Raw genomic sequence first — 25,312 nt, forward strand, 5'->3', positions numbered from 1 at the left:
CACACCTCCCATGTCAGACTACAAGACCTTGAGAGTAGAGATTGTCTTACTCTGCTTTGATTATTTAGTGTGCAGCACAGGGCTTCTGTGGTGGCTCAGATGGTAAAGAATCTGCCTGCAATGCAGGAGACCTGGATTCAATCCCTGGATCAGGAAGATCACCTGCAGAAGGGAATGGCAACCCCCTCCAGTATTCTTGTCTGGAGAATTCCATGGACAGAGGAACCTGGTGGGCTACAGTCCATGGGGTTGCAAAGAGTCAGACACAACTAGGTGACTAACACTCACTTTTCACTTTCACAGTGCTCAATGCATTTTCTTTGAATGGTAATTGCTTTCATCTATCAAGATCCTTCTAAGAAGCAAGAGCTTAAAATTATGAACCTCCTCCAAAAGGATTTTTATCAGTCCTATGAGGAAGAATATGAAGTTTCCAATTTCAAAGCATTGTAGCTTTACTTTAATTTCATAGGCAGGAAAAAGAGAACCTCTCTGAATTTCTGCCAGATTGGAGACAATCTAACCTTATGGTTAAGGAAACTTTTGTGTAAGTGCTGTTTTCTAATTGATGGTCCAAAAAGGATCCCTTCTAGGATACCACATTGCATTTTAGTTATCCTGTCTCTTCAGGCTCCCCTACCATGACAGTTCCTCAGACATTCCCTGTTTTTCATAATCTTGGCAGTTTTGAAAAATTCTAGTCAGGTATTCTGTACACTGTCCTTCATTTTGGATTTGTCTCATGTTTCCCCGTGATTAAACTAGGGTTAGAAGCTCTTGAAGAAAGTGAAAGAGGAGAGTGAAAACGTTTGCTTAAAACTCAACATTCAGAAAACTAAGATCATGGCATCTGGTCCTGTCACTTCATGGCAAATAGATGGGGAAACATTGGGAAAAGTAAGAGGCTTTATTTTGGGGGGCTCCCAAATCACTGCAGATGGTTACTGCAGCCATGAAATTAAAAGATGCTCGCTCCTTGGAAGAAAAGCTATGACCAAACTAGACAGCATATTAAAAAGCAGAGACGTTACTTTGCCAACAAAGGTCTGTCTATTCAAAGCTATGGCTTTTCGAGTAGTCATGTATGGATGTGAGAGCTGAACTATAAAGAAAGCTGAGCCCCAAAGAATTGATACTTTTGAACTGTGGTGTTGGAGAAGACTTTTGAAAGTCCCTTGGACTGCAAGGAGATCAAACCAGTCAATCCTAAAGGAAATCAGTCCTGAATATTCGTTAGAAGGACTGATGTTGAAGCTGAAACTCCAATACTTTGCCCACCTGAGGCAAAGAGTCAACTCATTGGAAAAGACCCTGATTCTGGGAAAGATTGATGGTGGGATGAGAAGAGGATGACAGAGGATGAGATGGTTGAATGGCATCACCGACTTGATGGACATGAGTTTGAGTAAGCTCCAGTAGTTGGTGATGGACAGGGAAGCCTGGCATGTTTCAGTCCATGGGGTCACAAAGAGTCGGACATGACTGAGTAACTGAGCTGAACTGATGGGTTTGGAGAGGAATGGCTAGAGGTAAAGCACCATTTTTATTACATCATATCAACATGACTTATCACTGTTAGTTTTGATCTTTCCCACCTGGATGAGATAGTTCTTGGCAGGTTTTCCCCCTGAAAAGTCACTCTTCTATTCTCCCCTCCCATATTACACTCTTTGGAAGGAAGTCAGTATGGGCAGTGCAGACTTAAAGAGCTATAAATTGTGCTCCACCACCTTAAGGATGTCATGTCTGCATGAATGTTTTAGAATTCTTCTACAAATGAGTTATGTCTGTTCTCCTTCACTTACTAATTCAATCAATGATTTCTAACAGTATGGATTCATGGGTATTCATTTCATATGCTAGGTTATATCCCAATACTACTTTATTTATTTTCTTGTTGAACTTATTCCAAATTTGGCCACTGGGGGCTCCTTCAGTTGACTTCAGTGTCGCTTCATCATCCTTCCTTCACGGTGCTTATTTTACCATTTTAGTAGCTTCTCATTTTCTCTCACTACAAGATGATCCAGCCTCATCTTGCATATTTCCTGGACTACTCATGGAAATGGCTATTCCCCAAGAATCTCTGCTTCCTTTGATTGGAGAGTGATACTATACTGTGTGTGTGTGTGTGTGTGTTTCAAAGCAACACAATGATGTAGTGGAGAGCTATTGTGATACAATTTGTTCTGAAATGATTTCTGATAAGCTGTGCCACACATTGTCTCACTGGAAAAGAAGTGTGTTTAGTCTAGGCAGGAACTCATACTACTCAACCACAACTCAAACAGCTCAAAGAGACCCTCCAGTGAGTTCTAAAAGACCTTCTGACTTCCCAACTTTTCATTCTTGTTTTGAAACCTTCATAGAAAAAACACAGACAAGTATGCTTTGTGATAAAATATGATAGAAAAGGGAAGTAATCTTTTAAACAGACTATTTGGCAAAACAGTCTCCCAAGTAATTGTAATTATATAGTTTGCCAGTTGCATGGTGAGTATAATTAAGGTGACTGAATAACTCTGTAACAGCTATGATGCCAATTTTAGTTTTTACATTTTGTAGCATTGTGCAAATTCCGGCTGAAAGACAAAACTGATCATGTGGATAATCTACTGCTCCATATGGTATTTATAGCACAATTAAAATGTTCACTGCTGCATTTAGCAGGAGTTGGATACATCTTATAGAACATTAATATATGCTTTAAATAAATGTTACTGCTAATTATTGGAACATGACCTTTTTATTAATATAAAGGTATATGTTGGGACATAAAACAGATGAAGGCCAAAATATACCAAGTAATTTTAGGAACACTTTTTTTAAGTATTTCCCCTGGTTGATAAAGTTTTCCCTCCAGCCATATTATGAAGCAATATGATTAACAACAAATGAAGGTTAAGTATTCTTCTCACTTTCTTATGCTTGAAATAAAATTAGCCAGATGACCTTTTCACAGTTACATAAAATTACTGTATTTTTATTTGTAGTCTAGAAATATACAGCCAAAAGTAAAGCAAATACTCTGTTTAATCAGATGTTGAACCAGTCCCCCAATGCTATTTATTTTCCATCATTTATTTCAGCCTTTGTCATTTCTCATTAGTACAGTTGCAGAGAAATCTTGACTGCTTTTTTGACCTCACATAAGCTTTGTTTTCCAATAAGGAAAGCCAATGGGCCTTCTGTCTGGAACCTTTATCATATTGTCTGAAGCATTTCCTAAAGTAAATATGTCAACCAAGGAGCCAAATAAATGCCAGTGATGTTCAGTGTCTCCTGCAAAATTACCATGCAGCCAGTGCCGCCAATGCTTTGCAGTAAGTGAGGTGAGAAAAAAACAGCACTTGACTTTCAAGAAATAGTCTATGTGAGAGCAAAGGCATTAGAGTCACTAACAACAAAGTATGGTGACCATTTTCTAATAATTAAAATCAGTGATTAGAACCATGTGACAACAGACCAGGCAAGTAGAAATGATCTTGCCAGCAGAGGCAGGATGTCAGGGTATTGGAAATGGAATTGCAGTTCATGTATGGAAGGTAGGCTGGGTAAACTCTGAGACTGCTTTCAATTCTCAGGTATGTGTTTTTTATTTTGAAACTTCTAGTGAATTCTAAATATTTGAACCCTGTCTCAAGAAATAAGTTCTTGGTAGATCTAAATTTTAAAATATGTTTTCTATAATAACTTGGGAGGCATTGTTATATTGAAAAAACTTTGTCAGATCATTCTAATCTATATTTTTATACATATATATAGTTTTGACTATATAAATATATTGACCAAAATAAACAAAACACATAAAATACTCTGTTCACTGATTTTGGATCTAGTGACTTTAGCAGTGGAGTTCAACTGCTTTACTAAGTCCTTATTTTTCATTTTGACCAGTTTAAGTGAATGAATGCTCACTGAATACATAGTATAATACATATTATATCGACATTTTCTGGTGGTTCAGATGGTAAAAAAAGTGCATGTTTAAAAAAGTGAAGACATCATGGTGGAATGGAATAGCTCAGTAAACAGTCAGGTAATAAGTGAATTTTGTAGTAAGGGTAATAGCTGAACAGACAAAGAAAGTGGCTTCTTATTGATCAGAACTTTTTAAAACTATGTGCAGATGAAGATGAGTGTGGTGGGGGAAATTGGATCAATGGGGTTCATTGGAAAGAAGTTGAGCATTTAGATCAGACCAGAGCAGTTGGGCCTGTTGAAAGAGGTTACGGAGAAGATGTGACTGGTAGTTTGGCCCTGGGTCAATTGGAGGTTCCTTATTCCACCTTTGCCCTTAGAATGTATATTCTGCCCACTGTTCCCACAGTGGGAGCTGTTCCAAGCATGAAGCTTTGAGAGAACAGAGTGTTGTTGCTGAGACCATCTGGACAGAATATGTGACTGAACCCAGTTAAAGCCTCTATATAAACTTTTAAGATTCTGGTGGGCTGAGTCAAAGATCTACTCATCTTGAGGCTGCCCATGACAAGCTTTTTATGTAAATTATCTTTCTTATTACATCTGCCACCTATCAATCTGGAGTGGTCTGCCTTTTTCTTCTATTTCTCTTGCCCTCCATGTACAGGGGTCAGTTTATAATTTTACTCAGGGAGCTCCTGAGGTTTCAAACCAATAGGTCATGGAGAGTTCAATTTTGATGTTGTAGGCAATGGAGAGATATTGAAATGCTTGGGAAGATAGAATAGTAAATACAGTTTTCATCATCTCCTCCTAAGTCACATAGCCAGGCCACAAATCCCAGCTCTGCTATCTTTGTGACTCTGCAAATTGTTTAATTCCTCTAAACTTCAGTTTTGTCTTTAGGATTGGAATATAATCATTCTTACTTTATAGGACTGTGTGAGGATGAACATAGATAATGCGCATATATCTCTTAGTATGATGTATGGTGTGGAATAAATGCTCAATAATCACTAAGCTGTTGTTATTATTAATAACATGAGGCTAGAAGTTAGAAGAAGAATTTCAGAGAAGTGTAACTAGAGGAGGCAAAACTGCTTCAAAGATTAGTATAGCAATCCAAACTGTTTTAATGTACAATAAAATTTTATAAATATTAAATCAGTTAAGCTTATTGATTCTCAGAAGCTCTGGTAAATGTGCTTTAGTAGAGAGAATAGAAGCAAAGCTTTGCCTTCAGCACAATTTGTAGATTATTTTGGATTTAAATAATTTTTGTACAATTTCATGGATTACTATTATGGAAGTTGCAAGCTGTTTTCTGGAGTAAGAAATCTTCACCTTCTGAATGTGAGGCCATAAAATATTTGTTCACATATCATCTTATGAAACTGAGTTTTTTGGAGCCAAAGACTTCAACAGCACTGAGGACAGGACCACTTGGTGGAATGTAAAACACCATGTGCTCAGAGAAATTGCCATGCTGATGATGGCCTCAGGCCATAGCATGGTTTCAAGTCATATTTGCTTATGGAGTTGTTTTTGCTTTTATTTTTTAAATGAATTCATGCACATTGCCAAAAATAATGAACTAGTACTAAAAGATTTACAACAAAATAGAGCAGCCCCTTGTCACATCTGTCTCCAATTCCTGACCCACACTTCAGAGGCAACAGCTCGAAAATCTTTTGAATCTTCCTTCTAATATTTACCTCCACATTTTTTAAGAATAAGCTGGTTTGGCTCCTTATCAAATTACTGATTATTGACCCAATCTCTGCATTTCTCCCTATGTGACAACTTCCACTTCCTGACATTTATTTTTGTGATATACTTACAGTGTAATTTTTGGTGAAAAGAGTTACTACTGCTTGCATTATTACTAAGTAGATATCATTCATTGATATCATTGAATTCATTGAATTATATGTAATGTACATTTGACTCCTTTTCTTGCACCATTTTTGTCATCTGGCATGGAGCATGCCTGATTTTTTCAAACAGCTTACTGTCCACATATCTTTAACTAATTTTCCAAATGTTCAAACAGGCACTCTATTAGTTCTTTTAATTTTTAGACATCCTCCCTGACATTGTAAAGCTCTCCTGTCTCTTGTGCTTCAGTTTGTACTCACTGCTCTCTAGATATGCCACCCAACTGCCATCCTGAGACTTTTCCCTTTGCCTGAGACTTCAGCTGGGACATCCCTTATCTCACACTTGAATTGGATCATCTCTCCCTCAGGGCACATCGCTGCTTCTTTCTTGGTTTACACTCCTGTTTGGGTGAAGCCAGATGCTCAGTGAAAGTGGGGGAGGTACAGATCTTGAGACTTTGGGCATCCAATTCTAGTTCAACCTTTCCCCCCTTTTCTATTCATATTTTTCAGTATGGCAGTTGCAAGCTCTGATCCTAGTCATATTACATTGCTTGACCATCTTTCCCATTTCCAGAAGTTTTTTAAAACATATTCTTAAATTATGGTACTGTGATAAGCTAAATAATGCTTCCCAAAAGATTTACCCCTCGAGGAGATTAAAATTCAATTTAGAGGACAAATGCCCTCATATGAGATCAAACTGATCAATCCTAAAGGAAATCAACCCCGAATATTCATTGGAAGGATTGAGACTGAAACTGAGGCTCCAATACTTTGGCCACTTGGTGCAAAGAGCTGACTCATTGCAAAAGACCCTGATGCTGGGAAAGATCGAAGACAGGAGGAGAAGGGGATGACAGAGGATGAGATGGTTGGATGGCATCACTGACTCAATGGACATGAATTTGAGCAAACTCTAAGAGATAGTAGAGGACAGAAGACCTTGGCATGCTGCAGTCCATGAGGTCGCAGAGTCAGACACGACTTGGCAACTGAACAACAACAACCTGAGACAATCAGGAAATAGCATTAAGCAAAGGTAAGCCAAGGCCAACATAAAGATAACAATGACAGTTATATGAAAGTTTAATGAATATCAGATCAGATCAGATCAGTCGCTCAGTCGTCTCCGACTCTTTGCGACCCCATGAATCGCAGCACGCCAGGCCTCCCTGTCCATCACCAACTCCCAGAGTTCACTGAGACTCACATCCATCGAGTCAGTGATGCCATCCAGCCATCTCATCCTCTGTCGTCCCCTTCTCCTCTTGCCGCCAATCCCTGCCAGCATCAGAGTCTTTTCCAATGAGTCAACTCTTCGCATGAGGTGGCCAAAGTACTGGAGTTTCAGTTTTAGCATCATTCCTTCCAAAGAAATCCCAGGGCTCATCTCCTTCAGAATGGACTGGTTGGATCTCCTTGCAGTCCAAGGGACTCTCAAGAGTCTTCTCCAACACCACAGTTCAAAAGCATCAATTCTTCGGCGCTCAGCCTTCTTCACAGTCCAACTCTCACATCCATACATAACCACAGGAAAAGCCATAGCCTTGACTAGACAAACCTTTGTTGGCAGAGTAATGTCTCTGCTTTTGAATATGCTATCTAGGTTGGTCATAACTTTCCTTCCAAGGAGTAAGCATCTTTTAATTTTATGGCTGCAGTCACCATCTGCAGTGATTTTGGAGCCCAGAAAAATAAAGTCTGACACTGTTTCCACTGTTTCCCCATCTATTTCCCATGAAGTGATGGGACCGGATGCCATGATCTTCGTTTTCTGAATGTTGAACTTTAAGCCCACTTTTTCACTCTCCACTTTCACTTTCATCAAGAGGCTTTTGAGTTCCTCTTCACTTTCTGCCATAAGGGTGATGTCATCTGCATATCTGAGGTTATTGATATTTCTCCCGGAAATCTTGATTCCAGCTTGTGTTTCTTCTAGTCCAGCGTTTCTCATGATGTACTCTGCATATAAGTTAAATAAACAGGGTGACAACATACAGCCTTGACTAACTCCTTTTCCTATTTGGAACCAGTCTGTTGTTCCATGTCCAGTTCTAACTGTTGCTTCCTGACCTGCATACAGATTTCTCAAGAGGCAGATCAGGTGATCTGGTATTCCCATCTCTTTCAGAATTTTCCACAGTTTATTGTGATCCACACAGTCAAAGGCTTTGGCATAGTCAAGAAAGCAGAAATAGATGTTTTTCTGGAACTCTCTTGCTTTTTCCATGATCCAGTGGATGTTGGCAATTTGATCTCTGGTTCCTCTGCCTTTTCTAAAACCAGCTCAAACATCAGGAAGTTCACTGTTCACATATTGCTGAAGCCTGGCTTTGAGAATTTTGAGCATTACTTTACTAGCGTGTGAGATGCGTGCAATTGTGTGGTAGTTTGAGCATTCTTTATATACATCAGTACAAATCAGAGAGCTAAAAGATAGCTTCATATAATAGCTGGGAATTGAATGGTCTCTTAAGATTGAATAGAAGTTACAGGATACTTAATGCAAGACAAAATAGGCTAAAAATGACAAGTGAGAAGCTAACCAGTAAAGAGAGGTGATGGGAAACAGCGAGTTTCATTTGGATGAGGAGTTTGTGTGTGTTAGTCACAGTCATGTCTGACTCTTTGCGACCCCACAGACTGTAGCCCACCACGCTCCTCTCTCCATGGAATTCTCCAAGCAAGAATACTGGAGTGGGTTGCCATTTCCTTCTCTGGGGTATCTTCCTGACTAAGGTATCAAACCCAGGTCTCCTTCATTGCATGCAGATACTTTACCATCTGAGCTAGAGGGAAATCCCCGGATGAGTAGTATAGAAGAAGGCTATAGCAAGACTTGAGAACTAGACCTATTAGGCAGAATTCGGATCAAGACTGTTAACATTTACTTCAGCATGAATTGAGAGCTCTGTGGGCACAAACAAGGCTTGTCAAATGATGTGTTTCATTCTAAGGTGATTGTGTGAGAACCTTGAGGTTTCTTTAAAAGTAATCCCCTGAAATAAATATCTACATTTAGTGACACTGTCCCAGATAAGGTTGTGTGGAGTTGAAGAGGGGAACGAGATGTGTGAATGCAAATCTAACTCCCCTGTGTACAGAATTTCAAGCTATTTGACTTTCAAGCCTATTCCCTATGACCTTCTTCTGTAGCTAGTGCCTCCAAATCTAAGATTTTCCAGGATCTTCAGGGCAAATTATTAGCTTCTTGACGGGCTCTAGTCTGTGGACCTTTAAAGTTCAGCTTCTTGGTCTTTGCTAAGTCACTTAACACTTTGCTATCCATCTGTAAAAAATGTGTTGATATTGTTAGCTGTTTTCTCTTCTGCCATCTCTTTGTCCTCCTGGCTTTATACCATTTCCATTTGTGCTCAGTAGCATCTGACTATTTGCAACCCCATGGACTGTTAGCCCACCAGAATCCTCTCGTCCATGGAATTTTCCAGGCAAGATTACTGGAGTGTGTTGTCATTTCCTTCTCCAGGAAATCTTCCCAACCCAGGGATTGAACCCACATCTTTTGTGTCTCCTGCATTGACAAGCAGATTCTTTACCACTAGGCCACCTAGGAATCTGTATACCATTTCCAATCCTGTGTAATTTTAGTGAAATTTCAAGGAGTAGAAATAAGCGAGTTGTCCATTATAATTTTTTTAATTACTTATTAAATATTACATGAGTTAATGAATAGAAAACCAAAAAAATGGTGAAATGATTAAATATTATGAAGACATACAGCTGTTAGCTGACCATGGTTCATGCTGTACTTCATGTATTTCAAGTTGCTAGTCTTTAAACAGTAAATGATTGACTGAAAGATACTAAACTAGGCCTGACATCAGGGGAACCAGCATGTGTAGTTGAGGTTTGATCCCTGTGTCAGGAAGATCCCCTGCAGAAGGGCATGGCAACTCAGTCCAGTATTCTTGCCTGGAAAACCCCATGGACAGAGGAGCCTGGTGGGTTACAGTCCACAGGGTTGCAAACAGTCGAAAATGACTGAAGCAATTCAGCACACACGCATATGCATAGTTGAATTGTAAGCTCTTCCTACACATGAACTTTGAGTCACACACATTTGCCCCTGAACTAAGATTAATGAAAGAAATTTATTACTACTAAGTTTTATACAAATAGAGATCTTATGAAGGAAAAAGGGCAGATATCAGTAATTTTTTAATATAAATTTATTTAATTGGAGGCTAATTACTTAACAATAGTGTATTGGTTTTATCATACATCAACATAAATCTGCCACGGGTGTATACTTGTTCCCCGTTCTGAACCCCCCTCCCACCTCCCTCCCCATACCATCCCTTTGGGTCATCCCAGTGCACCAGCCCCAAGCATCCTGTATCATGCATCCAACCTGGACTGGCGATTCGTTTCACATATGATATTATACATGTTTCAATGCCATTCTCCCAAATCATACCACCTTCGCCCTCTGCCACAGAGTCCAAAAGACTGTTCTATACATCTGTGGCTCTTTTGCTATCTCACATATAGGGTTATCATTACCATCTTTCTAATTTCTATATATATATGTGTTAGTGTGCTGTATTGGTGTTTTTCTTTCTGGCTTACTTCACTCTGTATAATAGGCTCCAGTTTCATCCAACTCATTAGAACTGATTGATTCAAATGTATTCTTTTTAACAGCTGAGTAATACTCCATTGTGTATATGTACTAAGTTTTCTATTCCATTCATCTACTGATGGACATCTAGGTTGCTTCCATGTTCTGGCTATAATAAACAGTGCTGAGATGAACATTGGGGTACACATGTCTCTTTCAATTCTGGTTTCCTTGGTGTGTATGCCCAGCAGTGGGATTGCTGGATCGTATGGCAGGTCTATTTCCAGCTTTTTAAGGAATCTCCACACTGTTGTCCATAGTGGCTGTACTAGTTTGCATTCCCATCAACAGTGTAAGAGGGTTCCCTTTTCTCCACACACTCCTCAGCACTTATTGCTTGTAGACTTTTGGATAGCAGCCATTCTGACTGGCACAAAATGGTACCTCATTGTGGTTTTGATTTGCATTTCTCTGATAATGAGTGATGTTGAGCGTCTTTTCATGTGTTTGTTAGCCATCTGTATGTCTTCTTTGGAGAAATGTCTATTTAGTTCTTTGGCCCTTTTTTTGATTGGGTCATTTATTTTTCTGGAATTGAGCTGTGGGAGTTGCTTGTATATTTTTGAGATTAATTCTTTGTCAGTTGCTTCATTTGCTATTGCTATTGTTTTCTCCCATTCTGAAGGCTGTCTTTTCACCTTGCTTATAGTTTCCTTTGTTGTGCAGAAGCTTTTAATTTTAATTAGGTCCCATTTGTTTATTTTTGCTTTTATCTCCATTACTGTATGAAGTGGTTCATAGAGGATCCTGCTGTGATTTATGTCAGAGAGTGTTTTGCCTATGTTCTCCTCTAGGAGTTTTATAGTTTCTGGTCTTACTTTTAGATCTTTAATCCATTTTGAGTTTATTTTTGTGTATGGTGTGAGAAATTGTTCTAGTTTCATTCTTTTACAAGTGGTTGACCAGTTTTCCCAGCACCACTTATTAAAGAGATTGTCTTTTCTCCATTGTATATTCTTGCCTCCTTTGTCAAAGATAAGGTGTCCATAGGTGCGTGCATTTATCTCTTGGCTTTCTATTTTGTTCCATTGATCGATATTTCTGTCTTTGTGCCAGTACCATACTGTCTTGATGACTGGAGCTTTGTAGTAGAGCCTGAAATCAGGCAGGTTGATGCCTCCAGTTCCATTCTTCTTTCTCAAGATTGCTTTGTCTATTCGAGGTTTTTTGTATTTCCATACAAATTGTGAAATTATTTGTTTTAGCCCTGTGAAAAATACCATTGGTAGCTTGATAGGGATTGCATTGAATCTATAGATTGCTTTGGATAGAATACTCATTTTCACTACATTGATTCTTCTGATCCATGAACACGGTATATTTCTCCATCTATTAGTGTCCTCTTTGATTTCTTTCATCAGTGTCTTATAGTTTCTCTCTCTCTCTCTCTCTCTCTCTCTCTCTATATATATATATATATATATATATATATATATATATGTCTTTTGTTTCTTTAGGTAGATATATTCCTAAATATTTTATTTTTTTTTTTGTTGCAATGGTGAATGGAATTGTGTCCTTAATTTCTCTATTTTCTCATTATTAGTGTATAGGAATGCAAGGGATTTACGTTTGTTGATTTTATATCCTGAAACTTTACTATATTCATTTATTAGCTCTAGTAATTTTCTGGTGGAGTCTTTAGGGTTTCCTATGTAGATGATCATGAAATCTGCAAACAGTGAGAGTTTTACTTCTTCTTTTCCAATTTGGATTCCTTTTATTTCTTTTTCTGCTCTGATTGCTGTGGCCAAAACTTCCAAAACTATGTTGAATAGTAGTGGTGAAAGGGGGCATCCTTGTCTTGTTCCTGACTTTAGGGGAAGTGCTTTCAATTTTTCACCATTGAGGATAATGTTTGCTGTGGGTTTGTCATATATAGCTTTTATTATGTTGAGGTATGTTCCTTCTATTCCTGCTTTCTGGAGAGTTTTTATCATAAATGGGTGTTGAATTTGTCAAAGGCTTTCTCTGCATCTATTGAGATAATCATATGGTTTCTGTTTTTCAATTTGTTAATGTGGTGTATTACATTGATTGATTTGTGGATACTGAAGAATCCTTGCATTCCTGGGATAAAGCCCACTTGGTCATGATGTATGATCTTTTTAATGTGTTGTTGGATTCTGATTGCTAGAATTTTGTTAAGGATTTTTGCATCTATGTTCATCAGTGACAATGGCTGTAGTTTTCTTTTGTGTGTGTGTGTGTGTGGCATCTTTGTCAGGTTTTGGTATTAGGATGATGGTAGCCTCATAGAATGAGTTTGGAAGTTTACCTTCCTCTGCAATTTTATGGAAGAGTTTGAGTAGGATAGACATTAGTTCTTCTCTAAATTTTTGGTAGAATTCAGTTGTGAAGTCGTCTGGATCTGGGCTTTTGTTTGCTGGAAGATTTCTGATTGCAGTTTCAATTTCCGTGCTTGTGATGGGTCTGTTAAGATTTTCTATTTCTTCCTGGTTCAGTTTTGGAAAGTTGTACTTTTCTAAGAATTTGTCCATTTCTTCCAAGTTGTCCATTTTATTGGCATATAATTGTTGATAGCAGTCTCTTATGATCCTTTGTATTTCTGTGTTGTCTGATTTGACCTCTCCATTTTCATTTCTAATTTTATTGATTTCATTTTTCTCCCTTTGTTTCTTGATGAGTCTGGCTAATGGTTTGTCAATTTTATTTATCTTCTCAAAGAACCAGCTTTTGGCTTTGTTGATTTTTGGTCTCTTTTGTTTTTTTTTGCATTTATTTCTGCCCTACTTTTTAAGATTTCTTTCCTTCTACTAACCTTGTGGTTCTTAATTTCTCCTTTTATAGTTGCTTTAGGTATAGAGTTAGGTTATTTATTTGACTTTTTTCTTGTTTCTTGAGGTATGCCTGTATTGCTTTGAACCTTCCCCTTAGCACTGCTTTTACAGTGTCCCATAGATTTTGGGTTGTTGTGTTTTCATTTTCATTCATTTCTATGCATATTTTGATTCCTTTTTTGATTTCTTCTTTGATTTGTTGGTTATTCAGCAGCGTGTTGTTCAGCCTGCATATGTTGGAATTTTTAATAGTTTTTCTCCTGTAATTGAGATCTAATGCATTGTGGTCAGAAAAGATGCTTGGGATGATTTCAATTTTTTTTGAATTTACTAAGGCTAGATTTATGGCCCAGGATGTGATCTATCCTGGAGAAGGTTCCATGTGTGCTTGAGAAAAAGGTGAAATTCATTGTTTTGGGATGAAATGTCCTATAAATATCAATTAGGTCTAACTGGTCTGTTGTATCATTTAAAGTTTGTGTTTCCTTGTTAAGTTTCTGTTTAGTTGATCTATCCATAGGTGTGCACGGGGTATTACAGTCTCCCACTATTGTTGTGTTATTGTTAATTTCCCCTTTCATACTTGTTAACATTTGTCTTACATATTGCAGTGCTCCTATGTTGGGTGCATATATATTTATAATTGTTGTATCTTCTTCTTGGATTGATCCTTCAATCATGTAATGTCCTTCTTTGTCTCTTTTCACAGCCTTTGTTTTAAAGTCTATTTTATCTCTTATGAATATTGCTACTCCTGCTTTCTTTTTGTCTCTATTCACGTGGAATATCTAGGACTTTCTCTCATGTTGTTGTGGGCAGTGTGGGGTTAGTTCATTTTCGGATAGTTCCTTGATCCAGCTTATATTTCTAAAGATCTATAGGTCCCTTCCTATGTAGTCGGTACTAACTACAGGGTTTTAATCTATTGCACCTGTCACTTCCAAGGAGGTTCCCTCTTAGCTTCTTCTGTTTGCTCGTCTCTTCAGTGTCTAATTTCCGCCCTGACACAAGGGGGCGGTGGTGGACATTTTTTTAGGCACACTTGTTCAGTCGTGCTGTGGGGAGGGAGAGACACTGCAAACAAATAACACTGGCGTGTGTTCACAGTGTCTCGGCCACACTGGGTTTGCCCCTGCTCACGGAGTCTGTGCTTTCCCTGTCAACACTGCTTAGGCTCTAAGTTGCTTGCTGGGAACTGTCTGAGGCCCTGGGTTGTATGCACTTCCCAGGTCTAAGCCACTCAGGTTCAGGTACTCAGGTAGTCCTCAGAGGCACAGACTCGGTTGGGCCTGCGTTTTGTGCCCTTCCCAGGTCCGAGCAGCTCAGGTGACCAGCTGTTTGGCAAGAGTGGTTGCTGTGACTTATCGCCTTCCCCATCCTTGCCACTTGGTTTTCTGGGTGTACAACAAACAGGTGCACCTTCTCAGGTGGATGATCACCATCTAGAATCCCAAGAGGTCTTAGTTAGCAATGAAGCCTGCTTGCAGTTTGGTAGATAATGCCTCTCTGGAGCCACGATCGCCCCCTTCTAGCTCTGGCTGCCTGTCACCGGAGGGGATGCTCTGCAGCAGGCTAGCTCTGCTCAGTCCTTTGTTCTGTGAGCAGGCCTGGCAGTGTCTTAGGTTAGGGCTTTTCAGGTGATAGCTATCCCACAGTCTGGTTTGCTATCCCAAATTAGTTCCTTCAGATTGCCCTTGGGGCATTCAGGCCCAGTCCTTACTCTAAGCAGTGCAGCCTGCGCCTCCCTGCCCAGCCCCTGCTTGCTAGTGGCAGATGCAGTCATCTGCACTGCTTCTCTGCTGGGGGAGTTACCATTGGGCGTGTGATCTGTGGGTTTTAATTATTTATTTATTTTTCCTCCCAGTTACGTTGCCCTATGTGGTTCCAAGGCTTGCCACAGACTCGGCAGTGAGAGTGTTTCCTGGTATTTGGAAACTTCTTTCTTTTTAAGACTCCCTTCCCGGGACAGAGCTCCATCCCTACCTCTTTTGTCTCTCTTTTTGTCTTTTATATTTTTTCCTACCTCCTTTCGAAGACAATGGGCTGCTTTTCTGGGTGCCTGATGTCCTCTGCCAGCATTCAGAAGTTGTTTTGTGGAATTTACTCAGCGTTCAAATGTTCTTTTGATGAGTTTGTGGGGGAGAAAGTGATCTCCCCGTCCTATTCCTCTGCCATCTTAGGACCGCCAGTAAACGCTTTTTATAAATAAATAGAAAACAGAATCCAAAAGACAGAACAATCTGCTAAATGTTGCATGTCAAACCAGTGGTATGCCTAAAAACTGAAACCAAGTATTTTGACTCAGATACATTTTCTTTTTTCTCAATATACCCTATGATTTCTCAGAAGACCACATGTGGCTGCAATAATTTCATTTGAATGATGATTAGCGTTTCCCAAAAGGAATGAGCAATGAATTAATAAGTCAAAGTGGTTGAAAAATTGGAGATATCTTTATTAATTTGAAAATGATTAAAATGATTTTTGAATTTCATTGAACACAAATTGACTATTATAATTCTTTTTTGAAATATTAATATCTTTGCATTTGAACTGGCTACATTGCTGAATCTATTCCTATTAAAATTAATGTTAAACTGCACCCCCCTTCAAAAGGATGGTATAAAAATACTAGAACCAAAAGGCCAAACCATTTTATGATATGCATGATTTGTATCATATAAATATGTTACATGTATAATTTGTAACCAAAATCATCCAATTTTTAGTGTTTCCAGTGAGAGCTATTGTTGTTGTTCAGTCCCTAAGTCCTGTCTGACTCTTTGTGACCCCTTGTACTGTAACATTCAGGGCTCCTGTGTCCTCCACTACCTCTTAGCATTTACTCAAATTCATGTTCATTGAGTCAGTGATGCTATCTAACCATCTCATCCTCTGCTGCCCCCTTCTCACTTTGCTTTCAGTCTTTCCCAGCATCAAGGTCTTTTCCAATGAGTTAGCTCTCACCACAGGTGGCCTAAGTATTGGAACTTTAGCTTCAGCATCAGTCTTTCCAATGAATAGTCAGCGCTGACTTCCTTTAGATCTGACTGGTTTGATCTACATGCAGTCCAAGGGACTCGCAAGAGTCTTCTCCAGCACTGCAGTTCTAAACCACTCAGTATGGTACTCAGCCTTCTTTATGGGCCAACTCTCACATTCATACATGACTACTGGAAAAATCACAGCTTTGACTATACAGATCTTTGTTGGCAAAGTTGTATCACTGTTTTGTAATAGACTCTCTAGGTTTGTCATAGCTTTCCTTCAAGGAGCAAGCATCTTCTTATTTCATGGCTTCAGTCGCTGTCCTCATTGATTTTGGAATCCAAGAAAATAAAATATGTCACTGCTTTCACTTTCCCCCACTTCTATTTACCATGAAGTGATGGGACCAGATACCATGATCTTAGTCTTTGAATCCACATGGTTTTTTTTTTTTTTGGGGGGGGGTGGCAGGCTTTTTTATCTTTATTTTTTAAATTAATTTATTTATTTTACTTGGAGGCTAATTACTTTACAATATTGTAGTGGTTTTTGCCATACATGCCATCCTGAAACCCCTCCAACCTCCCTTCCATCCCATCCCTCAGGGTCATCCCAATGCACCTCCCCTGAGCACCCTGTCACATGCATCAAACCTGGAGTAGCAATCTGTATCACATATGATAATATACGTGTTTCAATGCTATTCTCTCAAATCATCCTACCCTCGCCTTCTCCCATGGATTCCAAAAGACTGTTCTATACATCTGTGTCTCTTTTGCTTTCTCGCATATAGGGTCATCATTGCCATCTTTCTAAATTCCATATATATGTGTTAGTGTACTGTACTGGTGTTTTTCTTTCTGACTTCCTTCACTCTGTATAATAGGCTCCAGTTTCATCCACCTCATTAGAACTGATTCAAACGTATTCTTTTTAATGGATGAGTAATATTCCATTGTGTATATATATAACAGTTTTCTTATCCTTTAGTCAGCTGACAGACTTCTAGGTTGCTTCCATGTCCTGGCTATTATAAACAGTGCTGCGATGAACATTGGGGTACACGTGTTTCTTTCAATTCTGGTTTCCTCGGTGTGTATGCCCAGCATTGGGATTCCTGGGTCATATGGCAGTTCTATTTTCAGTTTTTTAAGGAGTCTCCACACTATTCTCTGTAGTGGCTGTACTAGTTTGCATTCCCACCAACAAAGGGAACCCTTTTCTCCACACCCTCTCCAGCATTTATTGTTTGTAGACTTTTGGATAACAGCCATTCTGACCAGCGTGAGATGGTACCTCACGGTGGTTTGGATTTGCATTTCTCTGATAATGAGTGATGTTGAGCATCTTTTCATGTGTTTGTTAGCCATCTGTATGTCTTCTTTGGAGAAATGTCTGTTTAGTTCTTTGGCCCGTTTTTTGAATTGGTCATTTCTTTTTCTGGAATTGAGCTGTAGGAGCTGCTTTTATATTTTTGAGATTATTACTTTGTCAGCTGCTTTGTTTGCTCTTATTTTCTCCCATTCTGAAGGTTGTCTTTTCACCTTGCTTATACTTTCCTTTGTTGTGCAAAAGCTTTTGAATTTAATTTGGTCCTATTCATTTATTTTTGCTATTTTGCTATATAATTTGGTCCTATTCATTTATTTCCATTACTCTGGGAGGTGGGTCATGGAGTATCCTGCTGTGATTTATGTCAGAGAGGGTTTTGCCTATGTTTTCCTCTAGGAGTTTTATAGTTTCTGGTCTTATGTTTAGATCTTTAATCCATTTTGAATGTATTTTGTGTATGGTGTTAGACAGTGTTATAGTTTCATTCTTTTACAAGTGGTTGACCAGTTTTCCCAGCACCTCTTGTTAAAGAGATTGTCTTTTCTCCATTGTATATTCTTGCCTCCTTTGTCAAATATAAGGTGTCCATAGGTGGTTGGATTTATCTCTGGGCTTTCTACTTTGTTCCATTGATCTATATTTCTGCCTTTGTACCAGTACCATACTGTCTTGATGACTGTAGCTTTGTAGTAGAGCCTGAAGTCAGGCAGGTTGATTCCTCCAGTTCCATTCTTCTTTCGCAAGGTTGCTTTGGCTATTCTAGGTTTTCTGTATTTCCATACAAACTGTGAAACTATTTGTTCTAGTTCTGTGAAAAATACCATTGGTAGCTTGATAGGGATTGCATTGAATCTATAGATTGTTTTGTGTTGTGTACTCATTTTCACTATATTGTTTATTCTGATCCATGAACATGGTGTATTTCTCCATCTATTTGTGTGATCTTTGATTTCTTTCATCAGTGTTTTACAGTTTTCTATGTATCGGTCTTTTCTTGGATCATCAAAAAAGCAAGAGAGTTCCAGAAAAACATCTATTTCTGCTTTATTGACTATGCCGAAGCCTTTGACTGTGTGGATCACAATAAACTGTGGAAAATTCTGAAAGAGACAGGAATACCAGACCACTTGACCTGCCTCTTGAGAAATTTGTATGCAGGTCAGGAAGCAACAGTTAGAAGTGGACATGGAACAACAGCCTGGTTCCAAATAGGAAAAGGAGTATGTCAAGGCTGTATATTGTCCCCCAGCTCATTTAACTTCTATGTAGAGTACATCATGAGAAAAGCTGGGCTGGAAGAAGCACAAGCTGGAATCAAGATTGCCCAGAGAAATATCAATAACCTCAGATATGCAGATGACATCACCCTTATGGCAAAAAGTGAAGAGGAACTAAAAAGCCTCTTGATGAAAGTGAAAGAGGAGAGTGAAAAAGTTGGCTTAAAACTCAACATTCAGAAAACTATGATCATGGCATCTGGTCCCATCACTTCATGGGAAATAGATGGGGAAACAGTGGAAACAGTGTCAGACTTTATTTTTTGGGCTCCAAAACCACTGCAGATGGTGACTGCAGCCATGAAATTAAAAGACGCTTACTCCTTGGAAGAAAAGCTATGACCAACCTAGACAGTGTATTAAACGGAAGAGACATTACTTTACCGACAAAGGTCCATATGTCAAAGCTAAGTTTTCCCAATAGCCATGTATGGATGGGAGAGTTGGACCATAAAGAAAGCTGAGCACTGAAGAATTGATTCTTTTGAACTGTGGTGTTGGGGAAGACTCTCGAGAGTCCCTTGGACTGCAAGGAAATCAATGCAGTCAATCCTAGAGGAAATCAGTCCTGAATATTCATTGGAAGGACTAATGCTAAAGCTCCAGTACTTTGGCCATCTGAGGCAAAGAACTGACTCATTGGAAAAGACCCTGATGCAGGGAAAGATTGAAGGCCAGAGGAGAAGTGGACGACAAAGGATGAGATGGTTGGATGGCATCACCAACTTGATGGGCTTGAATTTTAAGCAAGCTCTGGGAGTTGGTGATGGACAGTGAAGCCTGATGTGCTGCAGCCAATGGGGTTTCAGAGAGTCAGAAATGACTGAGCCATTGAACGGAACTGATTGCAATAGGGAAAATGTTTTGAGCACAGATCCTCACGTCTCAAAATAGAACAGAAAAAGATGTTTCTTTAACATGGGAGGATAAGTAGGGCCAACAGGAACTCTGTGTGTGTGTGTGTGTGTGTGTGTGTGTGAGATGGGGCAAGTGGTGGGGATGGATGAGCAGACAGCATGATGGAGCAGTTTAACAGGAAATGTTTCTCTCTGTAGTGAGCTGATTCTCAGAATGAGCTGTTAAGGGAGACAGAAATGTTTGAATCTTAGCGCTTGCTCAAGCTTGGGGGAAAGCTGAAGTTCAGAGGAGAGAAGCTTGGCTAAAGTTTAGCCAAGCCTAGTCAGCGGGTATTTTATGGATAATTGTGAGCACTTGGCCAGTCTCTGCCGTTGTTTACGAGAGGCAAAGTCTGTCCTTAGATAATACCGTTGATATTCAAATTGCAAGTCCATGTGCCTGACGCAGACTGAGGCCCATCAAAACTTAACCTTAAAGTTTGGAACAGAGAAAGGTTTATTAAAGATTCATCCAGTGAGATGGGTGGTTCATGCCCTAAGAACCCAAAGTTACTTAAAGTTTTCAGTAAGTGCATTTAAAATCAAATGTTAGAGAGAGTCGTGGTAAGTTGCTGCAGACTTCTTGGTGTCATACCCTTTGTGCTTAAGGTTAGGTCATGGTCAGGTAATGATGTTCCTATAAATCTCTACTAGATGAATGTTATCTCTGTCCTGACAAGAAAGGGCAGTCTCAAGGCACAGCTTTCACCCTGCAGTGTCCCAGTCCTGGTTAAGGGGAAGCAGATCTCAGCCAGCAGGTCCTTCAGTGCCAGGTTCCCACACTCTGCCCAGCTGTCATACCTGATGAAGACAGGCATCCAACATAATAGGTCCTCAGTGTCCATCCTCAGGGCATCCAAATGGGGAGACCAGTTCTCACAAACTGAGACCCAGGAAGAAAACCACTGCTAGTAGGTCGCAGCAACAGGGATGCAGGAGAGGTACACTGCTTCTCAAGGCCTTGGCCAAGGCTAGTGGAGGGCCTTAGTGAGGGCTATGGAGTGCTACAACATCTAGTGCCCAGTGTATTCCCTGGGCCCTCCAGCTCACCCACTGGCCCAAGTCTGCATGAGCTCCAGGGCCTCCAGAAGAAGGCCTGAATCTGCCTCTTATCTCAGTCTCCTCCTGATGACCACCACACCACCCTTGACTTATCACTTTCCCAATGGCCCCCTCATTGATAGTAAGTAATCTGTGGGCAGGGCCTACTGTGGTGCTGACCAACAGGTAAGCAGGACAACTAAGGGTCACTCATTGACAGTTGGCTGCTTGTGAATGGGGCCCTCTGAGGCACCAAGCAATGTTTGAGCAACACCTGTTGCCTAGGGGCAGGGTGGGTTGAAATGAAGCACACCAATGGCTACCTGTTAAGGGCTGTGCTCATCCTGCTCTGTTACACTGTAAAGAGAATAAGAATCCCTGTGAATTTAAGGTTTGTCAAAGTAGTTTTCAGGGTGGGCTGGACTTCACATTCTTCTTGGCTTTGAACTATTTATACTATATGCTGAGCATGTGATCAAGTGGCAGATGTTGGAGGGGCATAGAGATGACAGCACTGGTGACAGGTATGCCTGGGAATATAATGAAAAGTATGATATGCAAAAGTTAAATAATTATGTGAAATCAAAACCAGAGGTTGGAAATGAGTCAATCAAAAAGATTCCAGCACACTGGACCCAAAGTGTCCTTATGTAACAGCACAGCCCTTCGCAGGTAGCCATTGCTGTGCCTTATTACTCTGCATCCTGTTACTAGGCAACAGGACTTGCTCAGCCATTGGTCAGTGCCTCACTGGCCCCACCCACAAGCAACCAACTATCACTGAGCTACCTATAGGTACTTGTCCTGCTCAGCTAATGGTCAGCACTGCAATGGGCCCTACCTACTGATAACTGTCAAGGAGGGATGACTGGAGAAATGATTTAGTCAAGACTCAGTGGTACAATGGTGAATTGACTTTTGACTTTGAGCACCTTCCTTTAAAAATAATAATAATAATAATCAGGAATGTATTTCTGGTAGATGGGGCGAGTTGAGTTTCCTTGCTCAATATGAGAGTTGAAGTGTCCCAAAAAAATTTAGCGGAGGAGACATTTAAAACTGTCTTTGTTCTGATGTGTAATCTTATGGAGACTGTGTATTAAACTTTGGGCAACAGACTGAGCATTCACCAAGTCTGGGGGTCGTTAAAGCTCATCACACTAGATAAAACACCCAACCTGTTCTTAATTACCTTTTTCCACCTTAAGTGCTTGCTCTTAAGTTCCTTAAGCCCCTCAGGAACCCCCAACAGGCAGAAGGTGGTCTAGAGATGAAGTGATTACTCTGAAAGGCTGAAGTGGGACAGAAAGGGTTTGGCAGATGTTTATAGAGGGATGAAGGAGGCAGGAGTGTTGAAGTGGCACATATAAGTCAAAGGATAAAGGGAACTGAAAGGAAGTTTGAAGGTCATGAGGAGAAACACCGTGCCCCTGAATCACCACTCCCCAGAATCAGACACACAGAGGTGTCAGCAGTGGAAAAGTTATATAATGGCCTCCCTCAGCATCCACTAGCCCATGTTGATGGGCACAGTGGTACATTGTGATGTCTAAGCCCCCCAAGATGCTATTGGCTGGGGTGGTGCCTAACTGACCAATCAGATTGAAGGGTGTGGCTCCTCATTGTCCTGAAAGGGTATAAATAGCGATATCAGAGGCAGAGATTCTAGGTTAGGCCACTTCTTGGCATCATCATGACTAAGGTAATCAGGAAGCCACGGCAGTCAAGAAGAGTTACAATGCGGTTTGCTTCCAGGATGAACGGAAAAAAGAAGACCCTTTGTCAACGGAGGTACAGAGGCAGTGTGAAAGTAAGATGATTCCAACTAAGCTCCCCATGTTCTCCATTGACTTTGCTGCCCAAAACCTCTACACAGCCCTTGGCTGGCACAAAAGCCCTCATTAGCCCACATCCCTTTTTCATGAAATCTCCCTTCCAACGCCGCTTTTTTCTTTCCTAAAAACTAATACCCTTGTCTTGTCTTTCCAGGCACGAAATATGACCATGAGGGTCAGAAGACCTCTACAAGGAACCTTGAGAAAGAAAATCCGATCATATGCCACTCAATCGAAAAAGGTGAAGAAAACAAGAACACCAAACTGTTTTTTCCGTTCCTGTGCACGTAAGAAACTGAATCAAAGCCGTAAAAGGTCCCAACGTATGAGGCGGAATCAAAGAAGGAGGCAGAATCCAAAGAGAAGATAAGCCCAGCCGCCCCAGAATAAGAGACCCTGGAGCAGTACAACCTGGGCAGCCAGTAACTGAATCGAAAAGGTCAGACAGTTTAGAACTGTGTCTCCAGAGGTCTGCTTTGTTAGAAATGGCCAACCAAGAAAAGACTCTCACACTAACATCATCAAGTGATGGCTGCAATTACAATAAACATCAAATGGTAAAAAGATGATATTTGTGTGTGTGTGTGAATTTTCTGATGGAAGGGAGGGAACGAAGAGAAGAGGTGGGCACTGGAGATGGGAGGGATATGGGGTCCCGAGAGGTTGGGGAACAGACCCTCGGGTCCCCAGTTAGCCAGAGAGTAGAGGTCTGGATTGGGTCAGGAGTCGGCACTGAAGATGGATAACCCTGCTTAACACTTGATTTCAAGGGCAAGGAGGAGTGGTATGGTGTTACTGCCTTTGTTTGGGGTGTGGAATGACAGTAGGGTCTAGATTGCCAGACCCAGATAGGAAGAGGTTGTCACATGGGGGTGGTGAGTGTGAAACTCCCCCTGAGAAAGGTGGGCAGAAATCACCTCCTGGCCACCTACCTCATAAAAGGGACTGTTGCATCACTCGCCTATGCTGTCAGCTAAAGGTGCTCAGAAGGCACAAAGTGCTCATACATCTAAAACCCACAAATACCACTCCCAGGGAGTAAAATAATGTTTGGAGGGAACAAACCAAATAATGATTAGGACACCTTTCTCCTAAGAAAAGTTTGGGAGCAGTGTATTCCCAAAGGAAGAGCAGTGGTGGTGGCCCAATCCCAGTGCAAATTACAAACAGGATCACCACCCACAGAGAATTTGTTTTTTTTTTCGGGGAGCCCTATGCCGCTTGTGGAAGCATGGTTCCCTGAACAGCGATTGAACCCGTGCCCTTCTAGTGAAAGCACGGAATCCTAACCACTGGACAGTCATGGAAGTCTGTACAGAGAATTTTTCCATAAGTACTAACATAAGACTGAGTAAAAGCTGGTCTTGTAATTATCACCATACCCTAGGATTTCCAAATAACTACAGTCGAAAAACATTCTTCCCCAATAAAGTCTTTTGTTAGTCCATATTCTACAAGTTTCTCATGGTTTAAAAGAAAGAGTATGAAATATTTAATTTGGTGTTACCCTTCATTTTGAAATGTTTTAAAAGGTCCAAGGAATAGTCAATCAAATATGGAGATACATAAGGCAGTCTCTGACCATAAGTATCCTGCGTGCCTTCACAAAACTTTTGAGAAACAACTAAAACACAGTTTCGCCGTGGGCATCAAAAGAGTTGAGTTCAAATTTTAACTCAGTGATATGTTATCTTTTATCTGGACTGCAGCTCCCTAATTAAATCTTTCTGGCACTCTACCTCCTGGGAGACCCCATTGATGATTCCCAGTCAGTCACTGAATGTGATTTAAAATCAATCAAAGTGAAAGACCCCCTGGCTGTGCTGTCCTTTCTTTATTCTTTGCTTTTTTTCAGTTCTTTTTTCTAAATTCATTTATTTTGATTTGAGGCCAATTACGTTACAATATCGTAGTGGTTTTTGCCATACATTGACATGAATCAGCCATGGGTGTCCATGGGGTCCACATCCTGAACCTCCCCTCGCACCTCCCTCCCCATCCCATCCCTCAGGGTCATCCCAGTGCACCAGCCCTGAGCACCTAGTCTCATGCATCAAACCTGCACTGGTGATCTGTTTCACATATAATAATATACATGTTTCAATGCTATTCTCTCAAATCACCCTGCCCTCGCCTTCTCCCACGGAGTCCAAAAGACTGTTCTATACATCTGTGTCTCTTTTGCTTTCTCGCATATAGGGTCATCATTGCCATCTTTCTCAATTCCATGTATACGTGTTAGTGTAGTGTATTGGTGTTTTTCTTTCTGACTTCCTTCACTCTGTATAATAGGCTCCAGGTTCATCCACCTCATTAGAACTGATTCAAACGGATTCTTTTTAATGGATGAGTAATATTCCATTGTGTCTATGTACAACGGCTTTCTTATCCTTGAGTCAGCTGATGGCCTTAGTGAGGGCTATGGAGTGCTACAACATTTAGTCCCCAGTGTATTCCCTGGGCCCTCCAGCTCACCCACTGGCCCAAGTCTGCGTGAGCTCCAGGGCCTCCAGAAGAAGGCCTGAATCTGCCTCTTATCTCTGTCTCCTCCTGATGACCAGCACACCACCCTGGACTTAATCACATTCGCAATGGCCCCCTCATTGATAGTAAGTAACCTGTGGGCAGGGCCCACTGTGGTGCTGACCATCAGCTAAGCAGGACAACTAAGGGTCACTCATTGACAGTTGGCTGCT

At 40.5% G+C, this 25,312-nt stretch overlaps 1 long non-coding RNA gene across 1 annotated transcript; it reads left to right on the top strand.

Moving 5' to 3' along the window:
- Window positions 1-22,448: 22,448 nt before the first annotated feature.
- Window positions 22,449-23,185, top strand: LOC147341242 (uncharacterized). The gene is made up of 2 exons (XR_015158793.1): window positions 22,449-22,591; window positions 22,771-23,185. It is a non-coding gene; the product is annotated as an uncharacterized LOC147341242 (long non-coding RNA).
- Window positions 23,186-25,312: the final 2,127 nt, after the last annotated feature.

The sequence above is a fragment of the Bos grunniens genome, chromosome X (assembly GCF_055505025.1).
Source record: "Bos grunniens cultivar Pamir isolate PY7600 chromosome X, Bosgru_T2T1.0, whole genome shotgun sequence".
Classification (NCBI taxonomy): Eukaryota; Metazoa; Chordata; class Mammalia; order Artiodactyla; family Bovidae; genus Bos; species Bos grunniens.